This window comes from Leiobunum rupestre, chromosome 5 (genome assembly GCF_980474605.1).
Source record: "Leiobunum rupestre chromosome 5, qqLeiRupe1.1.hap1, whole genome shotgun sequence".
Lineage (NCBI taxonomy): Eukaryota > Metazoa > Arthropoda > Arachnida > Opiliones > Sclerosomatidae > Leiobunum > Leiobunum rupestre.
This window is the reverse complement of record NC_143388.1, coordinates 3910130-3933108: the sequence shown is the minus strand read 5'-3', so window position 1 is coordinate 3933108 and position 22979 is coordinate 3910130. Positions and strand designations below refer to the sequence as shown.

The following is a 22979-nucleotide window of genomic DNA, read 5'->3' as shown; positions in this document are numbered from 1 at the left end:
ACTTAATGGAGATGGTGCTGGGTCGTGCATATTCCAAAGGTTAAGTACGATTCGCCAGTAAGTCTTGGTAGTAAAAAATAAAGTTCAATCAAATAGTTGCCAACAATTCTGCACCAGACGTTGAAAACTTGAGACTAAACTGCACTTGATGTGACCTAACCGTAGTTGCGTGCTGATTTTCTTGCTGTAGTAAAAATACTTTCGCGTGTTAGGGAAATGGTACAATACGTTGGCAGATACCAAATTTCTCAGAAAAATAAGGATAAGTCGAATATCAATGGTACTATTTTGAGGGTGCGTAGGGTGAGGGGGCAGTAGCCCCCCAATAGCTTTTAAAATTAATTACTTCATAAATAAATATTTAAATGGTTTAGTACGAACATAAATATAGTAATTATCATCATGATTCCATAAAACCTAATTTATGTTAAGTGTTGTAGATTAGGGGTGCATTTATCTGCCCCCGCTCAATTTTCAAGCAAACTAGCTTATGGTATTGATCCCCATGGTGTAAGGTTTCCAATGAAAGCTTATTGCATGAAGACTTATGTACAGAAAATTAACCGTTCGTGTATGTTCGTGAAGTATTATTGATATTTTTATTGAAATCCGAAAATAAATTCCAAGGACCATCTTATATGGTCGTTTGCATTGAGCGTCTAGGTATTGTTTTATCGATCTCGGTAATATAACCGGGGGTAGTGGCAAATGAGTAAATAGAGACGCTAAGGCATTTCGTTATAAATTACCACTATATACGAAACATTTTGTTATTAAAGAAAGTAATTAATGTTCCTAATAATATCGCATATACACGAAACCTTTTGTAAATACAGATTGTTATTAAAATTGCGGATAATATATGGTATATATCCAAAGTGAGACCATTGCTTAAAGCAATTTTAAACTTCATATTTTACAATGTTTTCTGTACTAAGATTAAACTAATCAAGTAATAGCTCAACAGCCTCAACAATCAAGGTTTTATTATGGCACTTTCTCATCTAGCGCCACCAGCATAACTAAAAACATCAGTTAAGCGTGTAATTACCTTGGGACTTATCACGAATATGCCCATCGCAGTTGCTGGTTTATGAAAGTCGCTTAATGGCCTGGGAGATAAATTGAGACAGCGAAAGGCGCCGTCGTTATTACACTGAGACACACGAAACATTTTAATTTTGAAATGTTGAAAGTAGGAATAATAGCTTTGATTCAAAAAGTGTATTTGTTCTATATTACGGTATCGCAATTAGAAAATCAATTTTCTAAAATCCATAAGTTAAATAGGAAAGGTTCCTAATGCGGTTTGTTAGCTCCAAGCTTGTATATCAGTTTATGCAGAGGAAGGAAAATTTTTCAACTGGGAGTACCCATAAGTTAAATATTTAACAACACTTAAAGGTACACTCTGTTAAATAAGTCTTCGGCCGTTGGGATTTTGGCACTTATTTGCGATTATCTGAAAATCTATAAATGATAGCAAGTTGAAACCAATTTATTTTTAATATTTTAGTAATATCTTTCATACCTATGTCTTGATTCACGTGTAGCATTTCCATATCCGCCGGAAACGCGAAATATCGTTTTTGACAACTTTTTTAATACTGATGTTACGCCCCTGAAACCTGCATTTTTGGATTCTAAAGGGTTGATTCATATTTAGAGAGTGCCATTGTTTTCCGGCTACGTCGAACGGCTGCTAAGATATGGCCTATTGAAAATTCGGGTCTCATTCGGACAGCTTCACTGAAGGTCTGAGATTTAGACCTCTTAGCAGCCAGTTTTTGGGAGCTTGGTGAGTCATGGTCCGACTCTCTTGATCTCTTATTTGAAGAGGAGTTGCCCTTTGCAGGGTCTTCTGCCAACTTCTTAAAAGTCTTTCGGTGGTCGCTGCTCTTACGACTGCGATCCTTAGAAGCACTTACCTTGCTTCCCTTAGTCTGGGTGTTGTCTACGGTACACCCTCGCACCAAATGCTGGGTACTGCCGGAGGCAGACCCTAGCAACATGGGCTCGGTATCTTCAGAGACTGACCCTCGACCTAAACTTTTTGAAGGGAAGGTAATATCCTGAGATACTCCCTTACCCTGGCTAGAGCCGGGTGCTGTCAAAGACAGACCCTTGCCCGATAGTTTTTTATTTTGTTTTTATGGGAATTCATTAAGATCCCACGGGTAAAGAGGAAAGTAAAAGGTCACCACCCGCAATCATCTGTCCGGGCGGAAGGCTAAAATACAACGGAGTGTCGCCTGGTGTCCCGAGGGGATCGTTCACGATACCGTAATTTCGCTTCCCCGGTACCACTCAGCCCTCAGCACGATACCTCACACCTTAGCTTAAGGAAGAAGCAGAGCCTCAGTTGGACAGCATGAAGGGTTACTCCCTTCCACCACGAAGAGGTACAAGGTTGCAGTTAGAGGTCGGCGTTTGAATATGAAATTATCCAATTATTTATTTTTATTCATAACCGCAAATTATCTAAAAATATACAAAAAAAACGATTATTTTTCTCATGTTAAATCGTTGTTTATTCATAAAAAACAATGAACCCAACTTTTTATGGTTAATCGAAATTTTGCCGGTTAATTTATTCGTTCCGCCGACCTCTAGTTGCAGTTTATGGAAGGGTTCAAGGCTCTAAGTACTTAGTTACTTTTTAAACAGCCTTTTTCCATTTTAATTATACTTTTTGAACAGCCTTACTAAGGATATTAGACCATAAAAATTTATCTAAATTCTTTCATTATTTTTCCAGAACTTTAGAATTTTCAGATGAAAATGGCATTAAATTTAGAATTCTTAAACATGAGCACCATGAAATTTATATCGGGGTCCAAAACGCCAAAACTGAAATAGATAAGATAATTTAGTCAGTAGTCAGAAAACTCCAATATAATATTATCTGAAATCATCGAGCAAGAGACATAAATTTGGTTTCTTAAAAAATTTAAATATTGTTTATTTAGGTAGTTGAAAAACCAAGGTGCAGAAAAAATTTAATCAAACCTTAGTTCTGCTAGAGAAATCGTTAAAACAACCGTGATTTTATTGATTTGAGTAAATGAGGCCGATGTTAATGAAAACACCTTAGGCAACTTTAACCTAGAGCTAAAGAGTTAAAACTCTTAATTGTAATTTAAAAGGGTAAGATATTAGTTTGGATGAGGATTGTTTGCCTTTTTAGCCTTAGCTCACTCCTTTTACTGATTTTAGTTTCTTTCCGGTCGAGACTCGGTTATTGAATTAGAAGATTGGTTTCAAGACTAAAATTTACCGTTTTCATTCAGGGATGTATGTACCAAGCTTCACTTTTTTCGATGTTTTAAGATTTATGTTTTGAGAGTACTACATATCTCGAAAACTAAATATATTAGGTCTATTCAAATTTCTTAAGAGACGCGTAACTGTTTAAAATTATTTGTCAATTTAAAAATGGGCCATTACTTAACCAAAATTGTTTACTTTTTTTTCCAAATACAAAAATATACGGGAAAAAGGCTAGAAGCGAAATTAATTAATTTAAATTAAAAGTCGTTAAAATATATTGCTTTTTCGGCAAACGTTTCCTGTATCAAAATATTGATAGGACAAAACAATTTGTTTCAGCTCGGGTAGACTTTAAATCTTTGAAGTTTAGACATATTTTAAATAGATACACTTAAAATGATTGTGCTTAAGGTATTCTAAATTTAATTTGACTTTTGCAAATAAATTAAAGAAAAACGATTTATAGACTGATATTTAAGATGTGACATTTCTAGAACCCCACTTCAGGAGCTTTTCTGTTCCGTTTCACCCAAAAACCAAAAACTTTCGTATTTGACCAAATTATCCGAAACACCATGTATATAATCCTATTGATTTTAATAAATTTATTCAAATTTCATATTTTTTAAAAGCCAATATAATTTCTAAAGAAAATACATTTCAAGAAATGAGTTTTTTCTTACTTGCTTCCCGCTAAAAGAGTTAAAAAAATAAAACAGCCGGGCATCTCATTGACTTCCGTCTTTCGATAGGATTGAAGCGTCCACCATATTAAAAATTCCACAATATTAGGCCTGTTATTATAAAATAATGAAAAAATTCTGCAAATGTACATTGCAACAACCCAATAAAGAAAAGTAAAGCGCACCTCATTTTATATTATATTCAAACCCCTCGTTTCGCAGTAAAAATAGTCCACGATCCCCTCAGCTCGTCAGAACATGTTTACTCTTTTTACGTATATTCTTGATCATATTTGAAATTTGCAATATTGAAACCATTTAACAATAAAAAAATGAAATATATTTCATATCAAATAGTTACACCAAAATATTTCCTTTACGAAAAGATCAGAACAATGATTGGAAATTGAACGAAACGTCCAATTTCAGAGTGTTTCTTTTAAATATATGAAATCAAATCAAATTTATGATACTTTCAGGTGTGGTTTTTATTTTTTCTGATTTATTTGGTTTTCAACTTGGCGACTATCAGACGATTGGTCAGTCTTCTATTGAATGTATTTCGTCGATATTTTGTAAAACGATCGAATGCTTTGGAAATGCCGTCAATTACAATCCTAAATAAGATTAAAAATCCAGTTTCGAGGATTTATTATTTATTTTATCTTCTAAAAAACGTAGTAAAAAAAATTTCAGCAAAATGTTTATACTTTTTATATTGATAATCCTTTTTATTTGATAAAATGTCAATAATTTTCAAATAACATAGGTATCAACTTCTATATTTTAAAGAGGGCTCTTTCACACCAAAATATTCGATACCAAATGAAGTATTCGATTCGTCGAATGTAATGCACCTTGAAAATAATTCCGATTTTTGGTTTTCTAGACAATAACGAAATATTCGTACAACCGGTATTTAGTGCTGATTTTGAGAAGAGAATACTGTTATATTATCTTGACCCTGGGCATGTTTTGGACTTTTCTAGAACAGTAAAGTAAACCAAAACTCTAAGAAAGACCAAAAATATTTACAAAGTAAAACTATTAATTATTCAAAATTGTATTTGCTTTTGAATAAGTTAATTGTCCCTGTTCAATTATTAAAAATTATTAATCTATATTAGCCATCCTTTAACCCGGCCACCTGAATTAAAGGCTTCAAAAGTCGCTTGACGACTTAGGCCTAAGGTGGTGCCTTGGGTATTAGCCTAGCTGATTATTATTATTATTACTTAAATTTGGTTTTAATCGAGGATAAAAAATCATATTTAATTTAAAACTTGATTCCTTTTAAAAGTAATTTTCACATAATTAACGGAAAAAATACTGAATCGGAAAAAACTGAATAAGAAAAGTAGTATACGTCGATTTAATATGATTTGACACAAAAGTAGCGAAATTCGTGATAGAAGAGCGACCGTCGTGCGTCTTTCAATCGAGGGGCCATCCATCATCATTTATTCGCTCATTCAGGAAGAAATTCGTATAGTTTTAAAACTAGAAAACAACCATCCTTTAAATATCCCAATTCTGATTCAATATTTGAGCGGAGCGAGCGTAGCTCTCTTAGCAGCGAGTTCTATGGGAAAGTTTTGTCCGTCCGTCCCTTAGTAAGTAAGTTTCAAAGGAGGGGGGCGCAAGAGAAAGGAATGGTATGAGCCACAGGTTGCGAGAGAGAGAGAGAGAGCGAGAAGGTAGGGGGGCGTTAGACGGGGATAAGAGCGAGTTGTACGGAAATGTTTTGTAGATAAGTGGAGGGGGATGGTAGGGGCGCTAGAGGGGGTGTTAGAGGCGTTAGCAGAAGAGAGCTGGTGGAAATTTTGTCCGTTCGCGCTCCGAGTGGATGCTAGAGAAAAGGGGTAGATAGGTAAAGACCATTTCGAATTTTTAGATTTTTATTTTACGATTGGAATACACATTTATTTACAATCTTATTTCAACTTATAAAACTTCAATGGGTATACCACCACTGCCAGTTTCCTCCATCCAACTACTCCTCTCCATAATTTAATCACAGTTTCCCCAGAGATTAAAGTGAACGGTATCAAACTGGCCAATTTGTCAAATTCGTCGTCACTGTCGACGCTAAACTCCAGATCGTCCGAAAGGTTTCTCCTTTTAGAATAACGTTATTTAATAAAAAAAATTCCATATTTTAGAAATTCATTAACGGGAAAAATAGTTACTTTGCTGGAGGGGCCTTTTTAACGGGCGTTTTGTGGGCCGGGAAAGTATTGAAATCAACGGCTGCCTTTTGGACGGGTGTTTTGCAAGCCGTCGACTTAGTAGGAAAGCGGGTTTATTTGGTGGTTGTAAGAGGTCGCGCACCAGAATTGCGAAGGGAACGTCAAAGAATATATTAGAAACGGAAGGCAGACGTAATTTTATAATGGAAATTTTATATTGATAATATTAATATATATTGTGCAATTACCTTTCGCCCTCCAAATTTAGAACGACTTTTGAAAGTCAATAGTAAGACCAGACTAGCTTCCAAAAAAAAAATAACTGGAGAAGCTGAAACTACTATGATATGTATGTCATAAAAATAAAAGTTATTTCATTAATTTCTTTAAATGTGTGTTAAATATTTGAATTATTTATATTGTCGCTAGCTTGCTCCCCTCAGGTTTTGTTAAAAATACCCGTTGGAGTTTTTTTTAACGCCCTAGTTATTCTTATTATAATTAGTTTTCGGTGGCCAAATACATTTTCAGGCATCTTAGGCTTTTTCAGAAGGAATTGAGTTTTGTCAGAAGGTAATGAAAAGAAGAAAACGGATAGAAATAGCTTTCCTTCAAGTAGGATTTACCGTTCTCGTCCCCTTGTTCTTGGAGTGGTTTCCCCTTCTTGTCCCCTTGTTCTTGGAGTGGCTTCCCCTTCTCGCCCCCTGGTTCTTGGAGTGGTTTCCCCTTCTCGTCCCCTTGTTCTTGTAGTGGCTTCCCCTTCGCGTCCCCTTGTTCTTGGAGTGGCTTCCCCTTCTCGTCCCCTCGTTCTTGGAGTGGTTTCCCTTTCTCGCCCCCTTGTTCTTGGAGTGGTTTCCCCTTCTCGCCCCCTTGTTCTTGGAGTGGTTTCCCCTTCTCGCCCCCTTGTTCTTGGAGTGGTTTCCCCTTCTCGTCCTCCTCGTTCTTGTAGTGGTTTCCCCTTCTCGTCCCCTTTCACGAATCATATGATTTTCTGAAAATTATATAGTTTTTAAATATTTTTCAAAGAATAAATTATAAATTATTTAAAACAATAAAGGAGTTGATAAAAATCTCATATAAAACATTAGTCGCGGACATTAAAACCTAGATTAAATCAGTTTCTTTTCCACTTTTTCCTTTAAATATTGGACAAATACCGTTTCTAGCAATTATTTCACCGTGTCGTTAATTAGATAATCAGGTAGTTTTAAAGAGGATAGTTCGAAAATAGTTGTTTGAATTAATTGCATTAGTACTTTGATTTTATGGGAGTTTTAGAGAAGGAATCATCGTCCACTTAGTTAATAAGAACGCCAGTAAAAATATAAGCACCCCAAACGCATCAAGCGCTCCAAGCAGAAAAACATGAATTTTGTTAATACTTTTCACTGCCTGTTATATTTTTAAAGCGGTCTTATTTAATTAAATCCTCGTTGAAAATATTGTTTAGGAAATAAAAGCTCTGCGTTTTGGAATCGACTGATTTCGAAACGTTCTTTAACTTCCTTTTGATCGTGATGCCTTTTACCTTTATCTACAAGTGCAAGTTTGCTTCTAGCCTAGCCATATGCGAATACTGCAATATTGAGGTGATGGAAGACTTACTTCAACGTCCAGGCGAAATAATAGATTATCCTAGAATTAACAATATACCCGTGAACCCATTAGAGGTAGGTTCATTTAATCATTTTCAGTAACACAGCGAAAAACTAAAAATAAAAAGATATGCGGGAAGTTGCGAAAGTTTAATGAAATTAAAGGATACTTTTATGTTTATTCCAACGTTAGGTAAGGTACCGGTCCAATATCCATTTGAATGATTGATAAGTGATAAAGTAGATGAAATTGTACTTTAATGTTAAATTTGAGCTGATAATAATTAATATACGTTCGATATAAGTATAAGGTCAGTCGAAATGAACTGACATTATCAAGGTGTTAAGATTTAAATTGTTCAATAGTTGGAACTTTTTAATTTTTTTTAAGATTTATAAGACACGAAAATAAAATTTTCCATGATTTGTTTCGTATATTTTATAACCAAATATTTTCTTGCAGAATAAATATCCCTGGTTAAAACAAATGACAACCAATCGAGAAAAGCCAAGTAAAAGTCTGAAAGGGAAGTTCAAATATTTAGGTCTGAAATGGATTGATCAGTTTCACGATAAAAAGGTTATCGTGATTTACCAAAAAGAACAATTTGATGCATTTGGTTTCACTAAATATTTAACAACAGACAACCATTTTCAAATGTACTTCAGTAAAAAACCCATCTTCACCGTGTTTTTTGCACCGTATGTGTCTAGGAACGTTTCGAACTTTAAACAGGAAATTTTACGAGCTAAGTAAGAAACCTTTAAGCGTTATTTAGTCGAAAGTGATGTCATAGTGATTTTTGCAGTATACGTCACGCCACATTTTGAACGATTAATATAAAGCTGTCATCAAATGAGTAGAATGTTTGTTCCGTTTGATAGAGATCTATAATAAAGCTTTGCACTGCTAGTCTAGCGAAAACTATTTATAAACTCAAAGCGTTATCACATAAACTCAATTTTTATTTCAGAAATTAAAATATATTTATTTTAATGTCGATGATCTCAAAATCAAAAAATGCCAGAAAATATCTGGGACCTTCACAAACTTGGCCTAAAAGAAATCGTTTACAATTTTGTTTTTCGTTCGAGATTGAGGTACTTAAATAAATTTTAAGGATAATTAAAATTTTGTAAAGGAAGGGTTACTTTAGTTGTAGTAGGTAAGGCTACAGAAAGATGGCACCAACGCTTAATTGATGATAATACTTTTTTTATCATTGTTGTTAATTTGGGATTGTCCCAAGAGTTAGCTTACAATGAAAAAAAATTAGAATGAAAAAATATTTTCATGAATCTCTTTTATTTCAGTGATAATGCAAAATAATTTTATCTAACATTACTTAAAAAGTTAAGAGATGAATGGTTTGGATGCTCCGGAATTAGTTGATTTCGAAATTCCCAACATCAATCGAAACTACCTGGTGTTAAAAATGATATTTTCCTTCATTGCATTGTACATATTAGCTGCCAGGGCCCATTTCAGCATAAAATTCAATTTTTTAATTTCAATTTGCTTTTTTTAATTGGATTTTGAATTTTATTTTTTAATGTTTCAAAATAAACTTATAATAATTTTGAATTGGGGAAATAATTTTTGAAATATTGCAATTTTAAATTAAATTAATAAATTAATTTATTACTTCAATAAAATAATTTTTTAAACATTTATTTTATTATTTTAATTTAAACTTGAATTTGTGACGTATAATTTGAGCTTCAAACAAACTATTTGAGATTTTAAAAATTTAAATTGAGTGTTAAACTTACAATTCGAATTTCATTAAAATTGAGCCTGATTTGTTTTATTATTATCAATAGTATAAATTTTGAAATTGAGTGATTTTTAACCTTTTCATATTATATTTATTAATATTTTTAAGTTTTGAATTTGGATATTTAATTGATTTCTCTACTTTATATTTTTCTAATAAATGTGGTTTTTCTACTTTCAATTTTAAGTTTGAATGTGATTTTTCAATTTTAATCCGAAATATTAATTTGAAATTTGAGTTTTACATGTAAAGATTTCAGCGCCATATAGAGATTTCTTATTTACATAATTTTAAATAGTACTGTTCAGATTTTAGTTATCGCGTAATTTGTAATATAAAAGTAAGTGATTTGAAAAGAACAACGATTTAGCGCAATTGTTTTATTTAAACAACAATCAAAAATGATAGTTTGTATCGTTCATTTTACAATATCATTTTAACTTTATTTATTCATATCATTTTGCAGAGTATTATTAGCTTACACGGAAACTGGACAATCCCGCTATTATCAAGATATTGGTTCCAATCTTGGATGTGCAAAATATTTGGCAACATCTAAGCCCCGACTGGTTTTTTATTCTTTAAAATTAAAGGAAATGTTTTTCATCTTCGCAGTTGGCCTGGGAGCATACTTGTTGATATTTTTATTAAAAATACCCGACATCCATCGTTACCTTAGCGGATTTACATATCAATTACCATGTTTTGTGGAGCACCGTCTGAGCTAAAAAATACTTTAAGTGAAATCAGGATGGAGCGATAATTATTAATTGAGGAATTTAAGCACCATTTATATTTTTGTGTGATTTTTGTCTCGGGTTGTTTCGCTTTCGCTCCGTTTATTTGTTTGTTTGTCTGCATCTTGCATAAATTTCCAATATTACTTTTGCAAAAAATCTTTCTTTATTACAAAGAGAATATTATTACTAATAATTAAAACTAATAATATTAGTTTTTGAACAAAAATCTAGTCGTTTTATAGCGAAAGAAAAACATTTTTAAACACTTGTTATACGTACTTTCATGGTACTTCAGAGCACAGTTGACCTAAGGAGAAACAGAGACAGAAAATCCATTCAATTCAAAACATTTTACTATCGATACTATAGAAATGTTCAAATATCGAATATCCATTGATTTGCTGTAATGAGAATAAGCGGGATTAGTAGTTTTTAAAATATTTAACTAGACCCAAACCTTTATCGCCTTAATTGACAGCTCATCTTGTGTTTGTTAAAGTATTGAGATTTTTAATACCACTTAGTATGTAAAAACATCTAGCTCACCAAGCGTTGCGGTAGTTTCATATCATCATCCTGATTACAAATTCGAATTTATTTATGAACTGCACTGGCTCGAAAGTTCGCCATATGTGTATTTTTAAAGTACCAATTTCAAAAACCAGGTATGAAGTTTCTCGTCTTTTAAAATCAAATAACTTCTAAAAACTATGACTTAAAGACATGTGTCAGAATTTATAGCCCGGTGTACCAGTAAGATTGAAACCACACCACCGGAGGTCTCTCATCAGAATGCCCTACGCCAGCACTAATAAGCCCGGACAGGTGACAAATCCAGCATGGGTAGAAGAACCCTACTACTGATGGTCACACCCACGACGCAAGCCGCTCAACCCAGCAGAAGATGCAGCAATGGTACGACCAACCCGCCACTTCGCACACAGCAGTGGGATTGAGAGCGGATGCTCTAGCAAATCCGGCCGACACCCCACCTATGAAGGTAGAGAGTCAAACCCTTTGGAGATAGCTCATAAAGGGGAAAGACGAGCACACAGCTGTCCAAGTAACCCGGCACAGCTGGCACCGGAGAGCCCAGTATCCAGCCCAAACCGTACGGAAATCGGACCATTTGATCGGAGCTAGCATATCCCACTTATGGGTTATAAGAGCCGGAACCCGACTTCCCCGTAAAGCCACCAGTTATTGCACACTCCGACCCCTTTAGAACCAGACTTAAAGACAAATAAACTGAATGATAAAATTCAAATCACGGGTAATTATTGAGAAGAAAATCATTTTAGCGATTAACACCAAAATGTGAACAACCGCGACATATTCACTCCTAAATATAAAAAATTGCTAAATCTTAAGTGTTGCTGCCTTTTGTTGTAGAATGTAGATGTCATTCAAAACCATTTCAAACTACTGTGTGATAAATGAAAAAAAAAACAACAATAAATAATAAACGAGTACAAATCATTATGATGTAAAACAACTAATTTAATTATTTGAAATGTAAATGAAAATAATACAAACCAAAGTTTTTTAATAATAGCGATTTTATGAAAAACATCTCAAGTAACGGGGAACAAAAACCACATCCTGCGATATTTACAAAAAGGTGGTTAAAGAAACGTTTCCATGCAAGTACACCCAACAGGCGGGGATATATAAACAGAACATTCAAAACCCTTAAAGTCCGATCCAATGGCAAAGCAACCATAAAATAACAGTACCAAACGTACTCATTTCAACCATACGAACAATTCAGATTATCAATGACTCCTGGTGCCTGTTCGACCCTGTGGCGACAGCCTAGGAAAAAGCACGCTTTTGTTGGGATCTTGATACCTGGTGGTGAGCTTGAGGCCCGCGAACATGATAATGGTTCCATGGGATCGCTGTGAGCTTAGGGGATATTAATGGTCTAGTTTGGAAAGTTTTGGGAAAAACCTGCGTTGGGACGGCTCGGAATGTATTGAACCATGGTCAGAGAGAAAACACTTTATTTAGCGAGGGACTTAATTTTAGCCTTGCTGAAGGCAGGGATTTATGTTATAATTTGTTGTAGGTGAATGGTTTAATTAATTAGCTTCATTTTATAGCGGGGTAAGATAAAATCTATAATCTGTATAAATTGTATTGAATTTGGATGCCACATTTAAAAGTTGTTTAAGTTTTCAGTTAACGTTAATTTTAAAAATATTTAACGACTGTGATTAGTTTTTACCTCTCCGAGGGGACTACAATCACCGTGTCTGTCAGTCTGCGTGTGTGTGCTGCGAACGCGTTACCGGGGCAAAGTCGAAAACCGTGTTTGCAGTTTAAAGGAAAGCAAAACCAGCATATGACGGTGAGCGTTACCGTATGACTTTGCGGTTGGGTTGGGTGCGGTTGTTTTTTTCGCGACGGTTTCAACTCCGTTTTATAGAAAAGTGTGTTTTTTGTAATGTTTATGTGTAGTGTGGTATTGTTGAGTTTGTATTATGGCGGTTGCGGGTGATGAGTTTATTTGTATGGGTGTTATCTCTCCCACTTCTGCTAATTGACTTTTGGGAGGGACCGAGTAAACGTCTCAACGTCCCAATGGCAGGGTTTCCACCAATTGTTTACGGTATACGTCTTAGAATCAAATTGCGATTGCATCGAGCTGGATTCGAACCCGAGTTCTCCAGTATGACAGTCAGACGTTCTACCACATACACAGAACCACCGATACGCGTTACGGTTCATTGAAAATGATAAGCTCAGCTTAAGCTGAAGAGTATATTAATAGTTTTTAAAGTCTGAATTTTTAACGTATGATAATTTAAAGGTCAAATCTTGTTTTAGCGCAGTCAGCAGAGATAAGATGGTAGAACCCGTGGGTGGTCCACCTAGTTATTTTTTTGTTATTTATTTGGTTTTTTTAATCATACATTTTAATCTATTGTGTGTTTAGCGCATTTAGGTTTCATGCGTAATAGTTCTTTTATGAAGAAACTTTCGAGGTATCTTCTTGTTAATAAGGAATTGGAAAATACCCCTATTAGAGAGACTAAATAAATAAAGCCACTAAATTTAAAAATGTTAATTCAATAACATAGTCTTTATTTTTATGGTGTAAAAAAAACTTGGGATTTTCAGACCCAAACTACCACCGGTTAAAAATACTTACAAAATTCTTACCCTAGATGCTTCAAAACTATATTCTAATTAAACTATGCAAGTAATAAATAAGACAACAAACTATAACTAATAAAATGAGACCTAGCTGTGCCCCTAAAAAATTATACTGGTAATTTTGCATTTTCACTCTCGTTCCACCTAAAAACCTAAATTCACCTACACCCCCTATTAAGTCATTTCAACCTAAATCCCCTTTAACCATTAATCCGCCAATTTTATCCCCCATTAATATTAAAGGGTAAGAACCAACCCAACTTAAAAATCATATCTCTAAAGAAAAAGTCAATACCAAATTAACAACTTTTATTAAAAAGCCCCATAAAATAAATTTAACACTACCAAGCCTATTACTAAGAAAATACAAGTTAAGAGTAAAATATTTTCTTCAAAAAGATAAATAATTACTAAAAGCATAGTCTAGTATAAGTCATTGAATTGCCCCCCCCCCCCCAAAATCACACCTAATAATCTTATAGCCCCAATAGAAAAATTTATAGTATCATCCTCCCTGTACCTAATTAAACATCCACCTTGGTAGGGTCTAAAACATAAATAATAAAACAAACGCAATCTGTAAATTATACTCATAAAAACACCAAAAAAAATCCAAAAACAACTAAAACATTTTTAGACCCTATAAGATACAACTCATTAATTAAGTCCTTAGAGTAGACACCACAGGAAAAAAGAATCCCGCATAATCTTAAAAAGCTTACTAATAAGCACAAACCAACAAAAGAAGAACTCTGTATCAACCCCCCCCCCCCCCAGAAGGCGGATATCCTGATAACCGAGTATACTATGAATAACGACACCTGCACACAAAAATAGTAAAGCCTTAAAGATAGCATCAGACAAATAAGCTATTTCTCAAAGACCTAGAGAGCGAGTGAATACTATCTACCCTAACTGGCTCCAAGTAGATAAACCAATTACTTTCCTAAAATCCATTTGCACACATGCACCTACACCCCCTATAATTAAAGTTAGCAAAGAAACCACTATCAAAAACCCCCTTAATTCTAAACATCCTTTCAGAACGAATTAATAAAAAATACACCTGCCGTAACTAAAGTAGAAGAATGCACTAAAGCAGAAACGGGAGTAGGATCAGCTATAGCTGCTGGTAGCCAACAAGTGAAAGGCATCTGCGCTCTCTTTGTTATAGCTCCGAAAATAATTAAAGCTCCAACGATACTTAAGTTACTACCCAAATCCCCCGGAAAAAGCCAAATAAAATTTCATCTCCCTCTTGAAGCTAAAAAAGAAATGCCTAATAAAATTCCCACGTGATTATCCCAGAATTATAGGATTTCATATTAGGGTAAAAGATTACTAAACAATAAGAGATCAAACCTAGTCCATCCCCGCCCAACAACAAAGATACTAAATTAGGACTTAGAACAAATAAACCTATTCTTAAAAAAAAAAATAACTAAGTAAGAAAACTGCCTAAAATTTAAGTCAGCCCCTATGAATCTTCTTTTATAAAAGAGGACAAATCTTCTAATAGCCAACACAACAGAGAAAAAAATAAACATAACCAATCAAATAAAAGCATAAGTTAAGTTAGAAGAAACCACCTATTTAGTTTATTACTCGAAGATCTATTTGATCCGAGTTTCGCGTTGCTCGAAGACCTATCGGTACGAGTTATTAGTAAGTTTTTAAATTTCTTCAAATTTGTTTAGGATTTAGCTATATTATATCTTTTAATTATGGACTTATCTACTTTTTCGCGTATTTTATCATCCAAATAAAAGCATAAAAATAACCCCCACACTACCCTCTCATAAAGAATACTCTAAGACAAAACTTTTACCACTTATTAATAAATGTAACCCAAAAACAACATCCCCCCCCCCCCCAATAACATAAATCAAAACTTAAAAATATTCACTACATAAAAACTCCATATTATCTTCAACACCACGAATTGAAATTTTTCTTAAACTATTTAAGGCTAAAAAACTTCAAAATCATGTATGAAAGAGGGATAATATGTATTAAAATAACAAATCTCTCTCGTAAATTCAAACAACCAAAAAACTATAACTGCACAATAAGGGTCCATGCTGGACCGAAGAAAAAAAATATAAAGAATATGCCACGCCTAAAAAAAATATTAAGCCCAAAGGGCCTATGTATAATCTTTCAACACCCGAAATCCCAAAAGACAAAATTGACTCACCCGCCAAATTCAAGAAGGGGGGGGGGCAGCTATATTTCTTGCAGAAACCAAAATAGCCCTATAGAAGGGTTTCACCAACTACGCGGATGTAGTCGTTCATAAACCATATTAATTAAGCTAAATAACCAAGAAGATGTAAACCCATGAACAAACATCAAAATCACCCCCCCCCCAGTATGACCGTATACACTTAAACTAAAACCATTATATGACCTACAGAAGAATATGCCACAAGATACTTTAAATCCCCCTGTTATAAACAAATAACTCTTGGCAAAACACCACCCAGAATAGAAAACCTTCTACTACGTCTAATCAACCTTTAAGTACATTTACAAAGAAAGGTAAAAATTGAATAAGACCATAACCCCCTAATTTCAACATAATACCAGCTAGTACTATAGAGCCAAAAACGGGAGCTTCCACATGTGCCATAGAGAGTACAGATGGACCATATATGCTGGCCGGTTAATCCATTGACACAGCCCGACTTTTACTCCCAACTAGCTTCCGCCACTTGGTTTACAGGTTGTCGTTACACACCCGGATAACTGCGAGTCAATGATAAGAGAGTGTTGTTACATGTGAAAATTATCCGCTGGTTATTAGCCAAACGTTGTCCGACTCTCGCCACGAGGATGCTTTGCAATCAAGATTTAAGAGAGTCATAGTTACTTCCGCTGTTTACCCGCGCTTGGTTGAATTTCTTCACTTTGATATTCAAAGCACTGGGCAGAAATCACATGGCGTCAACACCGATCAACGGACATCGCAATGCTTTGTTTTAATTAGACATAAGTCTAGGTATTTGTACCCCACTGCTCCGCCTTAAGCACTACAGCGGCCTACGAGATTAAACAGGCCGGGACAAAAGTGCGCTTTGCGAAACAAGGTTCGGCCAGTGAGACAGCCATCATGACTGCCCCACATATAGCAAACAAACGACCTCATCATGGCCCAACAAAAGGCGACACTATGGGCTGCCCGAAACCCACCCTCGGACAGCTGAGGACTAGAGTGACTTCCTCTTCCACCGCAAACTACCCTACTCAGTCAGTTTTAATTAGACATGGATTAATGGATTTATATACCCCCGTACCGTAAAATACATACCGGGGAGTTTTAATTAGACATTCGTTATATTTATTTGTATACCCCCGTGCCAGTTCTGAGTTGGCTTTTAGTCACCGGCCGAAACGGTCGCGCCAGATACGAGATCCAGCACGCCGCGCAGCTAAAGCATTCCACGGGAAGGCCCCGACGCTGGTTCGAGCTCAACCGAGCCGTTACCGGCCAGTCCCGGTGCAGTGTCAGACCCGCTTCGTACCTCAGCCGACCGGCCCAGCCCTCAGAGCCAATCATTGTCCCGAAGTTACGGATCGGTTTTGCCGACTTCCCTTACCTTCATTTTCCTATCGACTAGAGGCTTTCACCCTGGAGACCTGCTGCGGATATGGGTACGGTCCGGCACGAAAATCACTACTTCTTACTCGGATTTTCAATGGCCGATGAGAGTGCACCGGACTCCGCAAGAGGCGCGGAGCTTTTCGGAAACACCGTCCCTATCTCCGGGCGAGCCGATTCCAGGAAGTTGAACTCTTACAAAGAATGACAACTCTTCCCGGGACTCCAATCGACGTCTCCCAGCTCGTTTGCGTTACCGCAATGTATACCCCCGAAGGGGACAATCTCCGTGTCCGGGTTCGGGAATATTAACCCGATTCTCTTTCGAAAACCAGCGAGACTTGCATTGAGAGGTCTCGCCTCGGAACGGATTTCTAATATCCCTTAGGATCGACTGACCCATGTTCAACTGCTGTTCACATGGAACCCTTCTCCACCTCAGTCCTCAAGGTTCCCACTTGAGTATTTGCTACTACCACCAAGATCTGCACCAGAGGTGGCTCCAGGCGGGCTTACGTCCGGCACCTTCGACGTGCAAGTTTTTCGACAGCTGCGGCCAGGTATGGGGTCGACGCTGAAGCGCCATCCATTTTTCAGGGCTAGTTGCTTCGGCAGGTGAGTTGTTACACACTCCTTAGCGGATTCCGACTTCCATGGCCACCGTCCTGCTGTCTATAGCAAACAACACCTTTCATGGGATCTCATGAGTGTCTCGCATCGGGCCCCTTAACCCGGCGTTTGGTTCATCCCACAGCACAAGTTCTGCTTACCAAAAGTGGCCCACTTGGCACTCGCATCCAAGTGACTGTCCGGGCTTCAGTCGAGCAAACCTGACTTCTCACCCATTTAAAGTTTGAGAATAGTTTGAGGTCTTTACGACCCCAAGGCCTCTAATCATAAGCTTTACTGGATGAGACTGCAACCTCCGAGTGCCAGCTATCCTGAGGGAAACTTCGGAGGGAACCAGCTACTAGATGGTTCGATTAGTCGTTCGCCCCTACACTCAGGTCTGACGATCGATTTTCACTTCAGAATCGCTTCGTACCTCCACCAGAGTTTCCTCTGGCTTCGTTCTGCCCAGGCATAGTTCATCATCTTTTGGGTCCCAACGTGTACGCTCTTGCTCCGCCCCGTCAACGAGGCGATCAGGACGTGCCCTTGGTGCGCCCGCGTCCACGAGGAACGCGGGATCCCAAGGCAGCCAGCCGAATCGGAATTCACTTTCATTACGCCTTTGGGCCTAAACAAGACCCAATGACTCGCGCACATGTTAGACTCCTTGGTCCGTGTTTCAAGACGGGTCGGGTGGGTTACCGACCTATTCGCTGCTGACCACCTGAGCAACGGCGAGTGCGGACGAATACCAGCAGAGATCGCTGGCAGCCGCTCACGCAAAGGTGAAACGACCGACCAAGCGACAACACCTGTCCCGTCGCATCTCTCTCACTAAAAGCGAGAGTGCTTGGCGTAGCCAACACAGGGCTAGAATCGTCCCCGGTCTGGCGATGACTCACTCGTGAAACGAGCCGGCTAAAACACCGGCAGCACACTCCCGAAAGAGCGCGCTGCCGGACACCTTCCGGTGCCCGCTTTCAAAGACAGGCATCTTTCAGTGACCAGACCGGTCGCAGCGAAGTTCGAACGGAAGGAAATGCGCCAAACGGTCCGCAGCCATAGCATGCCCGGCTGACCGAGGTCCACACCGTTTAAGACGCGCGACACTTACGGTCAAGTCCGACTGAATCCCTCCGACGATCACCTCCGAGGGCCCACCCGTTTACCTCTTAACGCTTTCACGCACTCTTGAACTCTCCTTTCAAAGTTCTTTTCAACTTTCCCTCGAGGTACTTGTTCGCTATCGGTTTCGTGGTCGTATTAAGCCTTAGATGGAGTTAACCACCCACGTCGGGCTACTTTCTCAAGTAAACCGACTTCAAGGAATTTTGCATCCGCCGGAGACAACAAGCAACTATGGGCCTTGCACCCTCTATGGGCGAGAGCCCCAGTCAGGGGGACTTGCGCTTAGGTCAACCTTCGGTCGCGCTATTCCCTTTGGGGCTCCTCCCTGTTCGCTCGCCACTACTTAGGGAATCTCAGTTGATTTCTTTTCGTCCGCTTACTTATATGCTTAAATTCAGCGGGTTATCTCGTCTGATCTGAGGTCGACAAACGGTTAGAACCGACGGAGACTCCCTATTCGATTCATAAATAAATCTTTCGGAATTCTCGCTTAATTTCGGCGTAACCTTTTCTATATTTAAAAAATATTTAACTCTTTCGTCCACCCGTACTGAAATATAATTCCGTTTGGATGCACGGGCCACCTCGAAACGCGAAAAACCAAACAATCATTAACCACTTCTCCCTACTCCACTATACACCGCTCTCATGAAGTATGAATAAATACAAATGATTTGGTCCAACATGATTTCCACACATTTCACACAAAAGCCTTTTCCCAAACCGAAAAGGTCACAAAACGTTTTATTTATTTTACAGAATAAACCACGCGCCGACAATATGAAAGCATGAAAGGAAACTGAGCGATTAGGATAATGTAAAACCTTGTAATTGCTTAATTCCTCGGTGTCATAAATTTTTGATTTGTCCTCGTATACACTATTAATTAATTTAGGAGTTTCCCAGCATGTCCCAACATCACAAATTATTACTCTTTCAGAGTCAACCAAAATAAGGTCTGGCTTTACAATCTTTGAACGACCTTAACCTAAATCCAGTTTTATAATAGGCTCTTGAATCTTACACCACTTATGGTCTGCAACAGATTTTACCAAAACAAATTGAGGATACGATCTATTCGCATGCGATAGGTTACAACCTTGACTAATATGGGACAATGATTCTATCTTATTGCACCCAAACCTACACATGCGGTCCCCAGTTTTATTAGCTGGCGCACCACGACATGGCAAAATATTGGTGCGAAGTTTCAAATATTGAATAAATTTATTAGAGTTTTTATGAATCGCTCTGTTAATAATAATAATAATAATAATAATAATATTTATTTCACAAAGAAACAAACTTTACATGCAACCACAGAGGCAAAGCCTATACGTGGTGGTTTCCGGGACAATACAAACAAATAAATTAGATTACAGAACGCAAAAAAGTTAAATAAATAAAATCAAAAAAATAAAATTATTAAATTAAACATAAGAAAGATAAAATTAAGAATTTTAAGAAAGCCAAATGCCAAAAAGAAATTCCGTTACTAAGGAACGAAATTTGGGGATAGAAAACTGAGTGGAATTCTCCCTGATGTCGGCGGGCAACGAGTTCCATGTACGAGCACTAAGGATGAAAAATGAATTTTCCAAGGCCAAGCATCGGGCAAACTTTACGTAGTACGTAGGGCAAGACTGTCGGGTACTATGAGGGTCATTCCATGTCAATTCGACTAGCGGAAAATTTGCCTAATTTATAATTTTAATAATATTTTTTCTACGAGTATAGTAGCTTAAGAAAACTAGTTTCCCAAAGTTTTAGACTTGTAATTAAATTATTTGAAAAGTTGTAATTTTTTTTAATTTTGGGTTATTTTCGATTTTAAATCTTTAAAATGAGATTTTCTCGAATATTTTGGTATCTAATAGACATATACCAGAGATAATAAGCAAATTAAGTATAAATTTAGTGCTGAATCCGAATATGGGAGTCAAATGTCGCCAAAAAAATTACGAAACGAAATAATTGACTACTTGTGGGGTCCAATAGACTTCCAGATTTCATATTTTTGGCCCAACAGGCTTGTTACTTTAAATTATAAATGACATTAATGAGAAATTATTTTAAAGCAGAAAAAAATTATTATTATAATTTAAAAAAAACACGAAATGAAATACTTTACTATTTGGGGGGTTCAATAGACTCCCAAATTTCAACCTGTACTCCACCTCAAATTTTTTTCAAAATTTTAAATTTTGGGCCCAACAGGCTACTTACTTTAAATTATAAATGGCATCAATGAGAAATTATTTTAAACCAGAATGTTTATTTTATAATTCCAATAAAGAATCAAATATTTAAAAGGAAAGTAGGAAACAAAATTATTTAAACTTTCTTTTGGATATTGTACTTTACCAGTACCCTTTCCACGAGATTCAGGCCCATCTCTACAATGGGGCTAGGAAGCTCTAAGCTTTAGGGCGCCGCGCTCTGAAGGGGCGCCGTCCGGCCCTTTGTATTTTTTTTTATAATTTCATTGTAAAATATTCAATAAAGACGCGGTGATATGAAAAAGAAAGCCTGATATTATTAGCCCAGGGGCACCTGAAAGGTAAAGATATCCCTGACGAGATTTATAGACTTTTTTGTATTGAAGCCCATTTGAAGTTGATGGACATTGCCCTTCACAAAAAACATTGCATTCAGGAATCCAACACAAGTTTTCTCTTCTTTTTTTTTCTCCTTGGTCGTGAAGAGCTAGGGCTAGACATAGCCTTAACAGCTCTGAGATTCCAAATTGGAAAGTCGCGGGAAAATAGATATATATACAAAAACCAAAGAAACAGAGGTCAATTACACAAGGCATTAAGTTTTAAGTGAATTTTAAGCTTAGCTTTAAAAAGATGAATAGCCCTCAAGGAAACAATGTCCTCAGGGAGAGCATTCCAATGAGGAATAACTCGGCGAAAAATGGTATGATGTTACTAAACCAGGAGGGTGCAAAAATTTTACGAAAGTTTCATCTTTTCAATTGAAATTTCAACCAAAACACCGAAGTATATCTTTCAATCGTAAACGCAGGTAACAAACTTCCCTGGTGTTAATTCTGTGAGTGCGGATGTTTCCATTCCTTTTTTACTTCCCACGGACACTTTTAAATTTTCTTTATCTCCTTGAAGCCTCGAAATATTTAGTAAAAAATAGTATTTCATTTTGTGTTTTTTTTAACATTAAAATTATGATTTTTTCTGCTTTAAAATAATTTCTCATTAACTTGCCATTTATAATTTAAAGTAACAAGCCTGTTGGCCGCAAAATATGAAATTTTTGAAAAAATCTTAGGTGGCATACAAGTCGAAATTTGGGAGTCTATTGAACCCCCAAATAATAAAGTATTTCATTTCGGGATTTTTTTAACATTATAATAATTTTTCTTCTGCTTTAAAATAATTTATCATTGATGCCATTTATAATTTAAAGTAAGTAGTAAAAATTTGGAAGTTTTTTTGAGGTGGAGTACAGGTTGAAATTTGGGAGTCTATTGAACCCCCCAAATAATAAAGTATAAATACATTAAAAAAAAACACGAAATGAAATTTCATTTCGTGTTTTTTTTTAACATTAAATTATTTTTTTCTGCTTTAGAATAATTTATCATTGATGCCATTTATAATTTAAAGTAACTAGCCTGTTGGGCCAAAAATATAAAATTTTCAAAAATTTTGAAGGGTGAGTACAAGTCGAAATCTGGGAGTCTATTGGACCCCTCAAGTAGTCAATTATTTCGTTTCGTAATTTTTTTAGCGAAATTTGATTACCATATTCGATTCAGCACTAAATTTATACTTAATTTGCTTATTATCTTTGGTATATATCTATTAGATACCAAAATATTCGAGAAAAACCCATTATAAAGATTTAAAATCGAAAATAACCCAAAATTAAAAAAATATATAACTTTTCAAATAATTTAATAACAAGTCTAAAACTTTGGGAAACTTGTTTTCTTAAGCTACTATACTCGTAGAAAAACTATTATTAAAATTAGGCAAATTTTCCGCTAGTCGAATTGACATGGAATGACCCATATGTCATGTAATCGCAAAGATTGAATGTCACTGACCTGGTCAATTTCTAGAGTGTGATCATATCACAAACGTCTCTGCGAACGGTTAGTGGTAGTAGATGAATGTCAGCTAGTCTTTGACTGTACGAGACATATCCAGGTAAGTTAGCACGCGGAGACTTCAAGTAAAATCGAGTGAACGTCCG

At 36.4% G+C, this 22979-nt stretch overlaps 1 pseudogene; it reads right to left on the bottom strand.

Annotated features, from left to right (window-relative positions):
• Positions 1-15829: 15829 nt before the first annotated feature.
• On the bottom strand, positions 15830-19183 carry LOC149943367 (large subunit ribosomal RNA; annotated as a pseudogene).
• Positions 19184-22979: the final 3796 nt, after the last annotated feature.